Source organism: Mustela nivalis, assembly GCF_964662115.1.
Source record: "Mustela nivalis genome assembly, chromosome: 11".
Lineage (NCBI taxonomy): Eukaryota > Metazoa > Chordata > Mammalia > Carnivora > Mustelidae > Mustela > Mustela nivalis.
In genome coordinates, this window is record NC_139030.1 from 5,529,322 (window position 1) to 5,546,625 (window position 17,304).

At 47.1% G+C, this 17,304-nt stretch overlaps 1 protein-coding gene, 1 long non-coding RNA gene and 1 pseudogene across 4 annotated transcripts in view; 2 read left to right on the forward strand and 1 right to left on the reverse strand.

The window, feature by feature from the left end:
* Window positions 1-16,627, forward strand: part of LOC309844492 — a 49,925-nt gene extending 33,298 nt beyond the window's left edge. For both annotated transcript variants that reach the window (XR_014300735.1, XR_014300736.1), the window contains 2 exons: window positions 3,792-6,525; window positions 7,892-16,627. This is a non-coding gene — a long non-coding RNA (uncharacterized lncRNA). The remainder of the gene's footprint in view (window positions 1-3,791; window positions 6,526-7,891) is intronic.
* GYPC (glycophorin C (Gerbich blood group)) overlaps window positions 1-17,304 on the reverse strand; it is a 43,680-nt gene that overhangs the window by 24,627 nt on the left and 1,749 nt on the right. The window lies entirely within an intron of this gene.
* LOC309844490 (large ribosomal subunit protein eL43 pseudogene) lies at window positions 1,974-2,440 on the forward strand (annotated as a pseudogene). Its single transcript has one exon. The product of its transcript is annotated as a large ribosomal subunit protein eL43 pseudogene (transcript).

The window sequence follows — 17,304 nt, forward strand, 5'->3', positions numbered from 1 at the left end:
ACTTGGGTGTCTATGTTTATGTGCATGTGTATTGGGGGGAGCAGGGGGTATTTAAGCTTGAAGCATTTTCCCCCTTAGAACTGTGGTACATAAAACACATGGTGTCATAGACAGGGGTGCACTGCCTGCCTACCCATGAACCTGGTGAGTTGCAGAGGTTGTGTGATCAAGTTATACCTGAATCCTAGTGCGGACTCCACCATGTGCTATGGGTGTGCCCTTGAAACAGACTTTACATCTACCCCAGGAACACTCAGGATACTGAGCTGTGTGAGAACCCTAAGTTCCTTATCTAGGCAGGTGTGTAATAGTGCCGTCCTTCCCAGTGGGCACATGAACAGCCTGCCCTGGCACGCAGGCACAGAGAGAGTTCGATAAATGCTAATGTCCTGTCCACCCCTCCCTCCTCCGCAGTACCAGGCTGGGTGAGGACAGAGTGAGATAGGAAGTGTGAATGGCTTTGCTATGTGCCAGTGATTCCAAGCACAAACAGTTGCTCAGGGGGCGTGATTTCCAACAGGGCCCTCAGGTGGAGATGAGAAGCCAGTCACTCCCGTAGAAGCTGGATTCTCATGCTGGGATCATATTCTCTGAGGGGAGGAGGCACACAGGATGAATTTGTGTGTATGTGTTTGAGTGGCTTTGGTCACTTAACTGAATTGCTGTTTGGACTGCTTATCAGACTAAACAGAAAAGTGTGCAAATATAAAGCAGGTGCAAATAACCTCTTAACATCTTTCCCATGCTTATGACCCTGACTATTAGTGTGGCTGGCCTGCGGGGAGAATTGCATGAATTTCTATTTTGCATATGGGTGGTAGGGTGGTGGGGAGAGAGCCTGAGGTGGTGGAATCCTGGGCTCTAACCTAAGCTGTCTGAACCTGAGCTGGTCTCTTCAGTTCTCTGATTTCCAGGAGAAGGAGCCTGCATTTCTGGTCTGTGCTTTCATTCTGCCAGCGAAAACGAGGTGAGGCTGAATATGGCATGAGGACCTCCTTCCCCAGCAAGGTGGCAGCTTGAACATCAGGAACAGCAGGGTGGACCTCCTTTGTCCACACTCTTTCATGGTTCTCTCTTCACCCCCTTCTAGGCCAGACCCTCCACTGCAGGGGAGAAGGTTGCTGCTCTGTGCTCTCTGCCGGGTCGGTACCCACAGAGCTTCCATGTTGCAGCTTCCAGAGCTGCAGGTGAGGGGCTGATTCACATCCCTTTTGCTCCCAGCTTCCCTGTGAACTGCAGGTACTTGGGGCTCTGGGCCCTGCACTCACACTTAGTCCTTGCAGAAAACCTTCAGACCCAGAAGATGCAACTAGCAGTATCAGAAAGGCTTCTGGAAGTTGGCCTCTGTGTGTACACACACCTGTGCACTCAACTAAAGCATCTCTCAGGACGGCTGAGGACAAATGGGGGGTCTTGGTATTACAGTACCCCACGTCTCCCATTCCCCTGCATTTCAGGCACTCCTCCAGAATCCCCTAGCTTCTTCTCCCCTCCCAGTCATTCTCACCGGATGCCATGGCTCCAGGTCTTCGCTCTTAGTCTTTTGCTGGAGCATTAGCTGAATGCTCAAGGGTTCCTCTCTTAGGGGCAGAAGCGTTCTACCAGGAGGTTTGGAAGTCCCCAAACTTGGGAGGATTGTGGAATTCCACAACAGGTGCTGGGAGATAGTCCCATTGTTTTTCTGCTACCTCCCCTGTTGGTCTTTGTCTCTTTCTTACTATTTTCCACCATTCTCTTCTAGTCACACTGCCTCTTCAGTGTTCCTTGATCAGACCAGGTCTCCTCCTACCTCAGGGCCTTTGTACCTGCTATGCTCTCTGCTTATTTTGTACTCTCTCAGATATTCCTTTTTGACTCCCTGCTTCCTTTCAAACATTATCTCTCCCAATGAAGACTTCTTTGGCCATGCTCTCTAAAATGATATCTTCCTCATCTCCCTCACATCTCTGGGTTCAGACCTAGTTTGCTGCAACATGGCTAAACCTTCCAAGAATGTTGGAATTGTGGGTAAACATAGGACCCTTATGGAGCTTCCCTCAGGAAAAAGAAGACTGAAATGAGCTGGTATGCCATGTACACTTGCTCTTTCTGTGGCAAGGTGTCACCTTGATGAAAAGGCAAGCTGTGGGATCTGGCATTGTGGCTCCTGCATGGGATCCATGGCTGGTGGTGCCTGGACCTACGATCCCATTTCTGCTGTCACAGTAAAGTCTGCCATCAGAAGGCTGAAGAAGTGGGGTGCCTGGGTAGCTCAGTTGGTTAAATCTTCAGTTTGGGTTGTGATCCCGGGGTTCTGGGATCAAGCCCCACATCAATTTCCCTGCTCAGCGGGGAGCCTGTTTCTCTCTCTCTCTCTCTCTCTCTCTCTCGCCTGCTTGTGCTCTCCCCTTCTCACTCTCTCTCAATAAATAAATAATATCTTAAAAACAAAACAAAAAAAGAAGATGAAGGAGTTGAAAGACCAGTAGAAGTTCCACCATTTGAAACACTGCTGGCCTATAATAAAGGAGTTAGTTTATGTAACAAAACAAAACAAAATTAAATAAAATGGTACCTCCCTCATCCCTGGCCTTCCTTATCTCCTTTCTTGACTTGATTGTCTTCTCTAGCACTTGGCACTATCTGATGTATTGAGCATTATCCCCATACGTCTAGTATCTATCTGTCCAAATCCCACAGAATATAAGTTCCTTTTTGTGATCACTGTTAGTTTGTTCATTGTCATATCCCCAAAACCTCACACAGTTGGTCCTCAATTTATGGTCATGGAATGTGATTCATGGCCTACCAGCCAACTGGTGTTGGTGGCATAGGCAAAGAACATGAATGTATACTCAGGGACCCTAAGACTGAATTCGGATCCACCATTTTATAACTGGTCAAATGCAGACACACTTCTGAGTATCCAGCTCCAAATCTGAAAAGAGAGGTAATAACCTCCTGAGGGGTAAGAGGTTTCAGTAAGGTCTGGGCAATGCACCTGGCCCAACACCTGTCATGTGGAGAGTTACCCCTCTTCCTTACTTGGGCAGTGGGTGAGAAGCACTGTTTTCTGAACTTGGGAGGTAAACTGGCAGGCCCCGTAGCTGTAATCCCAGGGGGAGCCTGTGTGTTGCCTTTCCTCCCACCCCTGTCATGTTGAGATGAGGATTTTCTGCAGGGTAGTAACAGAGCCCCTAGGGCCTATACTGACAGACGGGTGGCTAGAAGACCAGAGACAGTGAAGACTACAAGAGGAGCCCTCTCCTTGGTGGCCTGGACACTAGCAGATCAAGTGATGGGAACAAAAGCACTTTGTGTATCCATAGTCTGGCCCATTTGGGCCTCCCTGGTTGATGTCTGGTTCTTGATCTTGACTGCAGGTCTTTCCTCCATGGCTTCTTATTCATCAGGGGTGGTGGTATCCCCAGAGAGAGGCTATGGGCCCCACATGGGCTCTAGGCCTGGAAGTTGAGCCATTAGAGATTCTCCTGTTGGTTTAAGTCAGGAATCAAGAAACTTTTTTGATAAAGGGCCACGTGGTAAATAGTGTAGGCTTTGAGGGCCATATGGTCTCTGTTACAAAAACCAGTCATAGACAAATGAATGAGTGCAGCTGTGTTCCAATAAAACTTTATTTATAAAAACAGATGGCAGACTGGATTTGAGGTGTGGGCCTCAGTTTGCAGACCCCTGGTTTAAGTCTCTATACCACTAAGTCTCTCTCTTCCTGCTCAGACTAATATTTACTAAATATTTTCCCTGTGCTAAGCCTGGGCCTTTTCCTATAATCTTCTCATTTTCTCCCACAGGGAGGAAGCCACTGAATGGCGGAGCTGCACCTTGAACCCAGTTCTGTCACACTGGAGGCCTGAAATCTTACCTGTGCAATGCACAACTGTTGGAATGCAGGCACGCCGTCCACTGCCCTGGTCACTTTCTACAGATTACCAGTCTGGTGGCATGTGGGGCTCATTGGATCCTGGACATATGGTGGGGTGCTGAGTACACAAGCATCAGGGGCATAGAGGCCCAAAAGGGTGAGATGACTATCCTAAGGTTGTCCTCACAGCTTAGCAGTGGAGACAACAGTAGCTGGTGAGGTAGCAAGGAGGGGTGGGGTCCTCCCTCTGAGTTAAACCTTGCATAGGGTCAAATCCATCTGTGCCAGTGAGGGCAGTGGGCTGGGCCTCGCTGTCTTGGCTCTGCGTACCTTCTCTGGCCAATTACACTGATTGTCCAGGCCCTGTCACAGAGGGACTTCCTGGGGAATCCTGAGCCCTTGGGGCCTTGGGTCCCAGAATAGGATAAATGGCCACAGCTGGTTACCATGTAAGGGCTTGGTGCAGGGAGGCCAGAGGTGGTCTGGGAAATATGCTGCTGCAGTCTAAGCATCCCTGAGGGAGGCACAAGTGGCTCAGAAGGAGATACCACAATTTGAGGTGGAGGAGAATGCCACCCTACACTCACTCCCCCTTGGGGAGGACCCTCTCATGGGAGCTCAAAGGAGAACCATGGGGGACCTTGGAGGCAGGAGGCAGGATAGTGAGAGGTCAGCCTTTTATCTGCCCAGACAGTCAGACTTCTGTTCCCACAGCCCCTGGACAAGGAGGGCAAGATAAGGCCAGGAACTCAGATAATTGTGCCTCCAAGGTGGTGCAACTTCAGCATTGGCTTATCCCCAAAGCACCACCCTGGAAACAGAGGGAAGAAAGAACAGTGAAAATAGGCAGGCTGAGACCAAAGCCTCAGGAAATAAATGGCCCAGAAGTGCTCTTGAATGGGAAACACAGCCTCAGGGTGTCTGAGCTTTGAAGAAAAACTGTGGATTCTGTCCTCCAAAATGGATTTTGACTTTTTCCAGCATTGTTTGTTTTCTCAGTGAGTGACAAATATCATTTCACTCAAATACGTCCTTTAAAAGCAGCATGTTCCAAAAGGTCTTTTCGGAAGCTCCATGATTCTTTTTTTTTTTTTTTTAAGATTTCATTTATTTATGACAAAGAGATAGCGAGAGAAGGAACACAAACACAGGGGAGCTGGAGAGGGAGAAGCAGGCTTCCCGTGGAGCAGGGAGCCTGTATGGGGCACATTCCCAGGACCCTGGGACCATGACTCGAGCCAAAGGCAGACGGTTAATGACTGAGCCACAGAGGAGCCCTGGAAGCTACATAGTTCTTAAATAGGAAATGTCCTAGGGGTAATTACCAGAGCCTGATACAAGGAAATGGACTTAAAAAGCCCATTTGAACCAACATTCTTTCCCTCCTCCTGTGAAAGAAAACTTTGTTCTTCTTGGAAACTTCTTATATTCTGCACCTATGAATGGTGGTGGTGTGCAGGGGTTAAAAGACAGCCCAGGGTTGGACACCCCCAGTTCAAATCACAGCCCTGCCACTCACAGCAATGTCCTGTGTCCTGAAGATGGAGGTGCCACCCACAGCAACCCCCTCACAGTGAGGGACCCTGGCTACTGATAAGTATGACCAGCAAGCATTGGCTCAGCTCTTCAGACAGACCAGATCACCCTGCCTACCGTGTGTACCCTGTGCATTTACACGGTATTTTTCCTTTTTACATCTTTCCATTTGTCTTTACTGAAGTCATTCCCCAAAGTTAGAGCATTCTCAACAATCAACATTGATCACTGACAGCTTATTTCTTCAAGCATAAAATCTTAATCCAAGATAAAATTATATCTAGCTAAGTAGAAATTTACCATAATTTAATATTACCTACCAATATTAGGTAATATTTGGTCATAATTTACATTTGGGGAATTATATTACTTTAAGTTATTCTTTAGATAGCTAGATATCTATTTACCTTGTTCAGTGAATGATCGCAAGACATAGGCAATTTGATCTGCAGCCTGAATTCGTGTGATAAGAAATGTCTCCCTAGGAGGATTGTTGTTTTTTTTTTTTTTCTCTGTTATGTAGTGTGTCTTGCTGCTCCAAGAAGCCCAACAATGGTTTGAGGGCATGGATCTTATCTTATACTTCATTTGTCTCTTCCTTAAACCCTAGAACAGATGAGGAAGATGAATATTTCTATTGATGAATCAGGAATGTATATGGTATTGAGTAAAAATTTGTGTATAAATTGCTTTCATAATCAACTCTTCTGTCTAGTTTCCTTTCCTACTTCTCAGATTTTCTTCATGGAGTCTGAGCGTTGGGTTCTGACTTGTGATAAGAAATCCTCAGGGAACTAATTGGTAGAGTGATTGACACGTGGGCATACATTACAGTTTGGCTGTAGGCAAACCTTTAGCCACAGTGAGAACATTTTATGGCTTCATGGAATGGAAATGTCTACAACTGAAGGATCCTGAAATCCAGGCTCCCAAGTATCATTGATAACCAACAGTGACTGGATATCAATGAACCATTCTGTCTTAAGCACCAAGCACCAGGTGGAAAGGAGTTTGCAGACTGGGTTACACGAAGCCCTTGGTGTCCAGCGATAACTTCAGAGTAAACCATCACAAGGAGCCTCTGGAGTGTGGTCACCTGCCTCTCATCCTCAACTTGACTACATCAGGTAGCTTTTATCACTTTTATATTTCCAAACTTCATCTAAGAATTTATTTTGTGGAAGTGTCATTTCTGCTGAAAATAATTGCAATGGAGATGTGTAGCTGTGACACCACTGTGTGTGTGTGTGTGTGTGTGTGTGTGTGTGTGTGTGTGTGTGTGTTTGTGTGTGTTTGGGGGGGAGACCCTAGATGAAAACCTACTTCTTATGGAGTTTCAGGGATTCATGACCTTTATTCCAGAGGGGACCTGCAGAGCTGCATGCAGCTGAACCTAGCGTGGCCAGTGGCCTGAAGGGTATTTTTAATTCTTCTGCCCTCTGCTGTTCTTGGGTCTTGCTTCCCAACTAGGCTGAAGATCTTTTGAAGAGAGGTTCTGTGTCCCCTGTATCTCCTGTGTGGTCCCTTGTACACAGGTAGTGCTCATTGGATCAAAATCAAAGTGCATCAGATTGAATTATGGTAATCTGGAGGAGTGCTCTGGACTGGATTCACAAGAAGTAGATAGAAGGCCAAGGGCCCATGGCTTGTGTCACCTGCTTCCCAAGGGGTCCCTGAAGACTTGGGATTTACAAAGGGACCCCAAATGATGTAATAGGCTGGGAGTGATGAGGGGCATGTATAGGGCTCAAATCTGGAAACCAGCCCTGAATCTGGTACATGCAGGTGCTGCATCAGTAACCTGCCAGAGGGAAGGTGGATTTTATTAATGGACTGACTATTAGATTGTTGTCTTTGTTCATACACTCTGAGTGGGCTCAAGGGGGGAAGGCATGGAAGAGGCAATGCTGAGCCCAAACCCCAAATCACCAAAACAACTTTGTGGACTTCTTTCGACCTGTGTGTCCCATGAAGAGGGTGGTTAAGGGGATCTGGCCCACACATTTCATTGACTTCAGATGAGATCACAGACAGAGGAGGCTTTGAGAAGCAAAGCTGCTGATAGATAGTCAGGTGTTCAGCAGAGATACCAGACGGAGGCAAAGAGATGCGAGCTGTGTCTGAAAACTGGTAGCATAGGAAAAATTTCAAAAGTATGCCCGAGGCCAGAGATGCTGTAGGCAGCACGTCTCACATTTGTTTTCAGCTCTCTCTGTGAGGTCGGTAGGGCCCAAAGACTAAGTGTCTGTTCTCCCTGCCCCAGGCCAAACTAGGACCCAAGAGAGCTCCTTCTTGCCTTGAACCTGGTGGTGACACCAGTCTGTTGCTGAGGACTGAGAGCAAGTGGTAAAGGGCGTTTGTGCATGCATGCTGTGCGCACCTGTGCATGAATATGTGCGTGTGTGTGTGTGTGTGTGCATGTGTGCACGTGTATGGGAAGGTATAGGAGAATGTAGCGCCAGTGTCAGTTTCTTCCTTTTGGTGACCCTACAGGTTCAGCATCAGCATCTCAGCATCACCCTCATCCTGTCCCCGCCTTAAGAACCTGAAGAATGAGTTTCTGTGGGACAAAGAGTGCACTCCCAGAGGAATCAGAGACCTGTGTCCCAATCTTGCTCTACCTACTACCCCTGGCTGCTTGAATTTTTATTAAGTCACACAGCTTCTCTGAGCTTTACTTTATTTTCTCTCAAAGAGGGAGAGTAGTCTCTCTTGAATGAAGATGGGAAATGGATTTAAAAGGACCTAGCAAACTGTAACACACAATACAGTAATGGTCCTGTGGCTTGAAATCTCTGAACAAAAGACAAAGCTGCTAGCCCAGGGGTGGTTGTGTGGTGGAGGCATTCCAGCAATTGTCTGGGAATTGGTGGGGTCTTTATTGTCTCCAGTGTCCTTGCAGTGAACCTGAGAGGCAGCTGCCCACTGCTTCCCCAGGGGAAAGCGAGACTTGTGTGTGGGTGAGCCTTGGCAGGCAGGGCTCTCACAGGCACAACCCTGCCCTTGTGTGCCACTATGGGCATTTCATTAGCAGCTGCTGGGCCAGCAGTTGTGGGCTGGCAGAGGAGGGTAGAGCTGGGCACAAGTGGCCTGGGGTGGGTGGGTAAAGAAAGGCCTTTTCTTCCGAGGCAGGAGAGTAACCTCAGGGCTGCATAGGGCCAAGCAGAAGGGCACGGAGTCATGGGCAGCCTCCTCCCAGCATGGGGGATGGATGTTGCATCCCACAGGTGGAGGGATACACACCTAACTCAAAGCAGGACCCTGCCAGTGGTATACAGTGAGGGCCTGGGGACACCATCTCTTGAACCTCATTTTCCATATTTCTAAACTGGAATTAATATAGTGTCTGCATTGGTGCAACATCTCCAGGATGAAAACCAGGTACCACGTATATCCTCAGTGGGTATGGAGTAGGACAGAACGGGCACTCACAACTGCTCTTCGCCACCCATTCCTTGTGCCTGTGTGAAGATCCACACCATCTGGCGAGATCCATGCAGCCCCAGGACACTCTTCACGCCCCCACTCTCAGCCCCTGGCGGCCCCCTTCCTTAGTCCTTATCTTTGCCCAGATCTCTCTACCAAACTGCCTTCCAGCTGTCACCTGCATGCCCCACGAGTATCTCAAAGTCGCCTCTGCTCTAGAGAGAATCTTCCTACCCCTTTCCTCTTGGTCTTGTACATATTTGATAGTGAACACAAATTGTTTCTATAATAATGAAACAGGACAAAGAAAACCTGTTTCTTTTTAATTTTTTTTTTAAATAGATTTCATTTATCTATTTGACAGAGATCACAAGTAGGCAGAGAGGCAGGCAGAGAGAGAGAGGGAAGCAGGCTCCCCTCCGAGCACAGAGCCTGATGCTCAATCCCAGGACGCCGAGACCATGACCCTAGCTGAAAGCAGAGGCTTTAACCCACTGGGCCACCTAGGCGCCCCCCCCTTTTTTTTTAAATTTTAAGTGAAGATCAACTTAATTACATGACTTAAAAAAAGCCAAGAGAGTAAGAGAAAGAGAGGGAGAGAGAGTGCGAATGAGTGAGTCCTGGCTCCCCACAAGCATTTACTTTGATGGAATCTCCTGAGGCCAGAGGTAAAGGGCAGGCTCAAAAACAGCCCTGGCAGCTGGCCACCCCAGGGGGCTCGGCAGGATTACGCAGGACTGCTGGGAGAGTGTGAGGATTGCAGGTAGGGCAGCCCTGAAAGGTGGTCAGTGTGCTGGCAACAGAACAGAGTCCAGTAGGGAGAATGGCCATGCAGGGACCAGCAGGTACCCGGCCTCTCGGCCTCTGGTGCACTGAGCCAGGCAGGGATGCTGGGGGCCTTCCTGAGCCTGGGTGCTTCATGGATCTCTTCTCCCCCAAAATATGAAAAGTCTTATTTTATAGCGGTCTTATTGGTCTAAAGACAAATGTAATGTTTAAAAAGTTTGTGTTTTGTTGTTGTTGTTCCTTTTGATTTTAAAAGACATACACATTTTTTGGTATCTCTAAGAGCACCATGGGTCCTAACTACTTGCCTACCGTGCAGGTTAGCCCTGGCTGAGACCTTCCTAGAAAAACCCCAGTACGCATGAGCATGCGTGTGAGGGGTCGGCTGTGGCTCTCTGCAAGTCACGTTGGTTGCCTCTAGGGTTTTGGTATCATCATATGCAAAACAGAGATAAAAATACCTCCCGTAGGGCAGCTAGAGGGTAAAATGAGATAACTTATGGGACATGAAGCCTACTTTCTACCCTTTGAGTCAGGGAGATAGTCACCACAAGGGAGAGTGGGTCAGGTTAATTTACAGAATTTGTACAAAAGGAAAAGAAAAGAGATTATGAAATTAAAAAAAAAAAAAAAGATTACTCAAGATTTTCAGCCATAGATGAAATTAATTCACTAAAATGAGAATTTTGGTAGAAGCTGAAGGAGAGCTATTCACATGACAAGTCAGTCTCAGGATGTGACTGGAGGAAGCAAAGTCCAGGTTTCCAGCAGGAGTTCAGGCATGGGGTGTAGGCTGGAAAAGAGGGGTAGAGGGAGTCCTCCCAGGAGAGAGGGGACTCCAAGCTTTAAGAAGCACCTGGCAGAGTCTATGCTGTCAACCTAGATGAACAGCAACATGAGGAAAGGAAAGAACTGACCCAGGAGGGAAGGCACTGAAGGGTGCTGGGTGAACCAGGTAGGGGGCTCCATGTGCACACAGGTCAGCATGAACAAGGAGTGCAGGGTAGGATGGGGACAGGCCCGTGCGATGAGCCAAGAGGGGCTCTGAGGCCACTGGGTGGTGTGGGGGTAGGTAGGGGATGTGAATATGGAGACCCATAGCACACTGTGCAGACAGGCTTGGCTTGCATTAGTTGGACCTCCACATTCACTCATTCTTTCATGCATTCCTTCACTCACTCATTCAGTGTTTTTAAAGAGCCTGAGCTTCCCATGGAGAACAAGACAGCTGAGCCCCCAGTGTTCAGATGAGGCTGGTGTTCAGATAAGTCTAGGGGAACAAGGATGTCCCCCCAAGTACCATGTAAGGAAACTCACTGCAGAGGGGTAAAAAGTTTGCTGGAGCCACAGCTGGTGTGAGAAGTCACAGTGGCCTTTGTGTGTTCTGGGCTGCCTCCTTGCCCCCTCACCATACCCTAGAAGCACGAAGAAGCCCATGTATTAGGGAGCAGCTTGCCTTGCCCTGGCTCTCCAGATTTGGGCAGACTGTGCCATCCCATCCTTGGGTGCTATGCTCAGCAAACAGGGACAGGGACTTGGCAGCAGGAGTGAGCCAGTGTTCACTTTGTACTCAGTAAGTGGCAGAGATGAACATGTACCAGGCACTATACTAGGAATTTTATCTAGAATAATACTTTTAATCCTCAGAACAAACCCCTGAGGTAGAAGTGATTATTATCCCCATTTAGTGCATCAAGACTAGCTGTAAAATTTATGGGACCCAGTACAAAATTAAAACAGGGGCTCCTTTACAAAAATTAAGAATTTCAGGACAGTGATTGCAGAGCATTAACAGAGCACATGTGGGGTCCTCTGAGAGTGGGGTCCTGCATTACTGCATGGGACAAAGTCAGCTCTGCCCTGGAGGATGAGCTGAGATGCAGGAGGCCTGGCACCATGTTCAAGGCCATAGGCAGGTCAGAATGGGTTCAGACTCACACCCAAATCTTTGAATTGTAAATCTCTTCATCTGATGTCTTCATCACTAGCAAATTGGTGCAAAGTGAATTTGAGCTAAATGGTTGCTTTTTTTTTTAGCTTAATTTTTTAAAAAAATTATTTATTAATTGACAGACAGAGATCACAAGTAGGCAGAGAGGCAGGCAGAGAGAGAGGGGGGGAAACAGGCTCCCTGCTGAGCAGAGAGTTGGATGTGGGGCTCAATCCCAAGACCCTGAGATCATGACCTGAGTCGAAGGCAGAGGCTTTAACCCACTGAGCCAGCCAGGTGCCCCAGCTCAATGGTTTTTAAAAAGTAGAAAGGGGAACCTGAATATGAAGCCTGTGGTTGTTGAAGGTGGTGTGCATGGTTTTAGCATTTGGTGAGCCTCTAAAGAAAAAGTGCTGGGTGAATACAGAAATTACAGCCTGGGGCCCAAAAGAAAAGGCAGGCAGACATGACTACATTATCTGGTTTTGATTTAGCTAACCATAATGTCCTTCACCTTAAGACTCTGGTGAGATTATATATGCCCTCAGCTAAGATGTGAAGTTTATCCATTCCAGGGGAGAATATTCCCAAGGGGGAGAAATGACAGTGCTGGGGCCTGGAATTGGGTGGCAGCTACACACTTGAACCCCTCTTAAAAATGTGCACTGTCTGTAGGAGAAGGGGGAGCAAGGGGCTCTGGCTGTCTGTGCTCTCTACAAGTGATGTGCTAGCCAGAGCTTCACATTCGAAGTGGAAGTAGAAGGCCTCCATCTATGCAGTGTGCAGTAAGATGACTTGGTAGCCTTGCCCAGGGTCTGCCCCCGTGAGTACCCTGAAGGGCCGGCTTCCCCCTTAGGGACCTGGAAAGGATCTGGAGTATGTCCACTTAGCCCCAAATGGTATGTCGCCCACAATGTTTTGACAATAATAAAAAGAAGGTGTGGATTTAACTACAGAAGGACTTTGCTAGAGAACACAAACAAGAGAGAATATAATACAGTATCTTAACTAGCTATTAATCGTAGTTATTTGAAATTTCCAGCCTGGTAATTCCCTACCATGGCAGGTTCTGATGCTTGCTCTGTCTCTTCAAATTGTATTTTTTGCCTTGTAGTGTGCCTCATAATTTTGTTGACAGCTAGACATGATGTAATGGGTAAAAGGAACTGCAGTGATGTGGCAGGGCGGGGTGGCGGGTAGGGGAGGCGTCCCGTAACCCTGTGAGCAGATCTGTCTTTCCATGAACCTGTGCTTCTGGGCTATGAATTCATGAGGGTTTCTATTCTTTTTTTTTTTCACCCCTTAGGTGGGACAGGATGGGCTGGAGTTGGGTAAACCCCTTCCTCCAGGTGAGACAGGTTCTGATTATACACAAACAGATTAGGCTCTGGTTAACTCAATTGACTTTGAACAATGTAGGGCATTAGAGCTGCTAGCCCTCTTCCTCCCCAACAGCTGAAAATCTATGTGTAACTTGTGACTATTCCCAAAACTTCACTAATAGCCTGCTGTGGACCAGAAGACTTACCAGCAATATAAATAGTCTATCAACATATTTTGTATGTTGTATATATTATATGCTGTTTTCTTATAATGAAGTATGCTGGAGCAAAGAAAATGTTATTAAGAAAATCATAAGTAAGAGAAAATACAATTACAGCACTGTGCTGTATTTATTTAAAAAAATCCACATATAAGTGGACCCACAGGGTTCACAGTTGTCCAAGTGTCAACTGTAGCTTCCACTGAGGCAGGCCTGGTTCAGAACAGGTGCTCTGGTCTATTTCAAGATGCATCCATTTTCCTTCTCCTGCTAGAATTTTGAGGGGATTTTCCTCTGATAAATACTGTGGAAACGAGGTTTAGCTCTAGGAGGTGAATCTCACAGTATCGGGGGGACCTGCTATGACCCAGTCCCCTTGGAATTTCTAACTCTCAGAGTTGTCCACACTGAGCCTCCAGCAAGTTGGTCAATCTCAGAGTCACTAATGAGAGGTGGTGAAGATGTCAGGTCAGGAGAAAGGGCAGGGCACAGTGCTAGGCAGGTGGGTCATAAGTCCTACTCTGCTGTTGTAGCCTGAGCAACAAGATGTGGGGTGGGACAACCCTGCACGTTCTCTGGGAGTCATGCAAGGGCCCTGCTGAGCCCACCAGCCTGTGATAGAACCCCATGTCTTGGACTTGGCTCCTGCTGGCACAAGAGGAAACCTTCTCTCATCAGCACGTGACATGCTATGATTTTGCTCACTATTTATACTGGAAGAATGTACAAAAACGAAAATACCTAATAATGAAGGGCAGGAGCCAGCACTCCCTCATAAGTTCACAAGATTACATGGTGATCTCTGGGGGAGAATATGAAATAAGAATCAGTAGGGGAGTGGGAGAGAGCAAGTAGTGAGTGCTAGGGCCAGCAGCCCTGATTTCAGAGTTTCTTTCATTTTACTCTCTGTCCCTTTTAGCTTATTATTCACTGACCTCCATGTATGTGCCAAGTTCTGGACACAGCTACTGAGTGTATGATTTTTAAAAGGGGTTTCCAGTGTATGGAATGGACACAGGCCTAGGAGCGTTCACCTCTCTGTGCCAGACCCCAAGGAGGGGGCATGTGGGGTGATGGAGTCCCTTGGGAGGTCAGAATTTCCAGGAAAGTGACAACTCCAGGAATTTGTTGGTGCTGCAGTGTCCTTAGGGCCATGGTGAGTGGTTTTCAGGTGTGCAGGGAGGCCCAGGGAGCTTTGGGGGAATAACCCAAGTCTTAGGGGATGAGCAGGAGTGAGGCAGGCAGTGTGTGTGGGTGTGAACATGCGTGTGTACATGTGCTTGCATATGTGTGGGCAGGACCACCCAGAGAGCACTGGAGGTGAAGCTGGAGAAGCAGAGCCATCCTGGGCATCAGGAAAGGCATAAGAGAAGGTTCTAGAGGACCACCCTAGCAGGCTGTGGAAGGCATGATGAAGGGCAGCCGCTGACCTGGTATGGGTCAGGCCCAACTACAAAACCGTGGGCAGTTTGTACACTGAGGTCAGAACACAGGCCTGACTGAAGAGCTGTCGGGTGGCTGGTAGGTTCTGAGGATCTGTGCCACACACAGGTCCTCTGTGTGCAAAGCTACAGTACAGTTTTGCAGGCACAGCCCCCATGGTGCCGGGTGGCAAAATGTCATGTCCATATGCAACCTAAGTACCCCTCGGCTGGCCTCTGCTGGCTCTGGGGTCTGACAGCCTATGTCCACAGCCCTGTGCCCTCAGTGCCTGGGAATCCTGGGGTAAGCCATCCTCTGAGCCTCCAGTGTTTCCTATGCAAAATAGTTAAGAAAATGCCCATGGGACCAGGCTGAGAAGAGGTGACCCACGCAAGGCCTTACTAAAGTGTTTGGCATCTAAGTATTGATATTCTTGTTATATTATCAAAAGCAAAAACAGCAGCAGCTGTCTGTAAGGGAGACTCTAGAGATTAGGAACACCCGCAGGCCAGGTTTGCTTTGATAAATTCTGTTAACAACAGCCACAGATACCACTATTCCTGGGCAGGATGCCAAGCTCTTATTCTCTTGTTCGTCACATGACTCCTGGGAAGTAGCTGTTACTATTCCCACTTTAGATGAGAAAACTGAGGCTCTGACATAGACACTCAAAGCCTGCAAGTGTTGGAGGTGAGTCCAAACTCAGGTCTGACTCCACAGCTCTGACTGTGGGGCTCAAGCCCTGCTCTGCCTCCAGGTCACTATAAGAGAGAGGACACCTCATAAACTTCTTTCCTGGCGGTGGGGAATCCAGTTAAGTGTCTGACTCTTAATTTCAGCTCAGGTCATGATCTCAGGATCCTAAGATGGAGCCCTAGTCCCCAGTGTGGAGCTTGTTTGTCCCTCTCCCTCTACTCCTCCTCCTGCTTGTGCCCTTTCTCTCTTAAACAGATAAATAATATCTTTAAAAAACAAACAAACAAGCAAAAACCATGCACAACCTCACTTATAATTACAGAGGCACATTCAGAAGTGACAACATGTTTTACTTACCAGATTTGCTAAGATGTAAACTGCACAATGTGATGAGGGTATAAAGAAAGAATGACTTCCATTGGCTAATGGTGGGTGTTAGAGATTCATGTGACCTTTTAGAGGGCAGTTTTTTAGTATCTACCAACATTTTAAATGTCCCAGAAATTAAATCTGTGTGTGTATATTTATCCTAATCATATACAAACACATATAGTTACACATATATATGTAAATATATAAACTCTACTTTAAGGGTTGTAATGACAGCACTGTGTCTGGTTTAAAAACAACAACAACAACAACAACAACTAATGACTGTCCACAATCTAAATGTCCATTGGTGAAGGAACTGCTTAAATAAAATAATTAATTCATTTATTTATTCATGCAATTCATATGCATACAGCTCTGAGAAGAATGTGTTAGTCTATATATGATGAAAAATTCTGATCTTCAGCATATATTCTTTTGAAAAAAGGAAGATGAAGTAGAATATATAAAAGAAGTTTCATTTTGTAAAACAAAAAGTAATTGTACATACATACAATAGTTCTAGAAGGCTTCTCATAAATCCATAAATTGCTCTCAAAGTGGGATGGTATCATTTTCTTTCCTATTATTAACTCTTGATTCATTGTTCAGATTTGTTTTTAGTTTGTACTTGTTGGGTCCATTGTACTCACACAGTCTCTGGAAGGTGTTTTGAATGTGGCTGCAAAAGGCCATTTGAAATATGTACCTATATCTGCCGTCCAAAAGAGGAAAACTGATATGGCTTGCCACCTCCCTCTGCTATCTCTTCCTTCTCATTGTAGATGAGCTGATGTGCTTCCACTGCAAACACAGAATGCCTCTTATCCTATACCCCTCTGTTTCCCAAGGTGCACTGCAAGCCCCCAGAAATTATTGCCCAACCATGGGCACCCTTGGAAAGGTCTAGCTGCTGATGGTGCCAATGCCATATGACTCCTACTGCTGTGGATATCTGGAGGGGTTGAGCAATGGATGAGATGGAATTTCATTTGGCACTTAATGTAATCCTTTCAGCTTCTGCCAGACACAGTGAAATCTATATAAAGTTGACAAACCTGACTATCTCCTCACTGAGTGCTGACCCCTTCCATCCAAGGGCAAGGCAGTGGATTTCTGCACATGACTCATTTGCAGTACCTGGGGCATTCAGACTTAACAGGAGTTGGCTGAGACCAGAGGGGTAGGCAGGACTGATTGGGCAGGAGCAGAGGGTCTTCTCCATTCCAACCTCTGCTTCTGAGAAGCAGTGATAGAAACTGAGACCGGATATAGACACATCCTGCCTGAATTATCAGCAAGAAAGAGGGCTCCAGGGTTCTCTTATAGCAAAGAGCATGCTGTAAATCAAATCCTAAGGGTAATCTAGAATGGTATGCAAGTAAGGGCTGCATCCCTGTGAGCTCTGCAAGGGAAGTGTCTGCAGCCATTGATCAAGGTCAGAAACTGGAATCCTAGAGAACTGCTAGAGAGAGGGGGCAGGGGTAGGGTTCCTGGTGAACAAGCCTGTCCTCTCCAGCCAGGGTAATGGCCGCAGGCCTGCACTTCCTCAGCGCCTCTACCGGAATGATTACAGTGGCTTTGCCTTTCAACCTGGCCCAGACACACACATACTAAGTACACTAGTGTTTGACTCCCACACACTCACAGAAACACACATGCAAGCACTAATGCACATGAGCTTCCGGACCCAGTCTAGTGTAAAATGAAAACAAAAATGCCTGACATTTATCG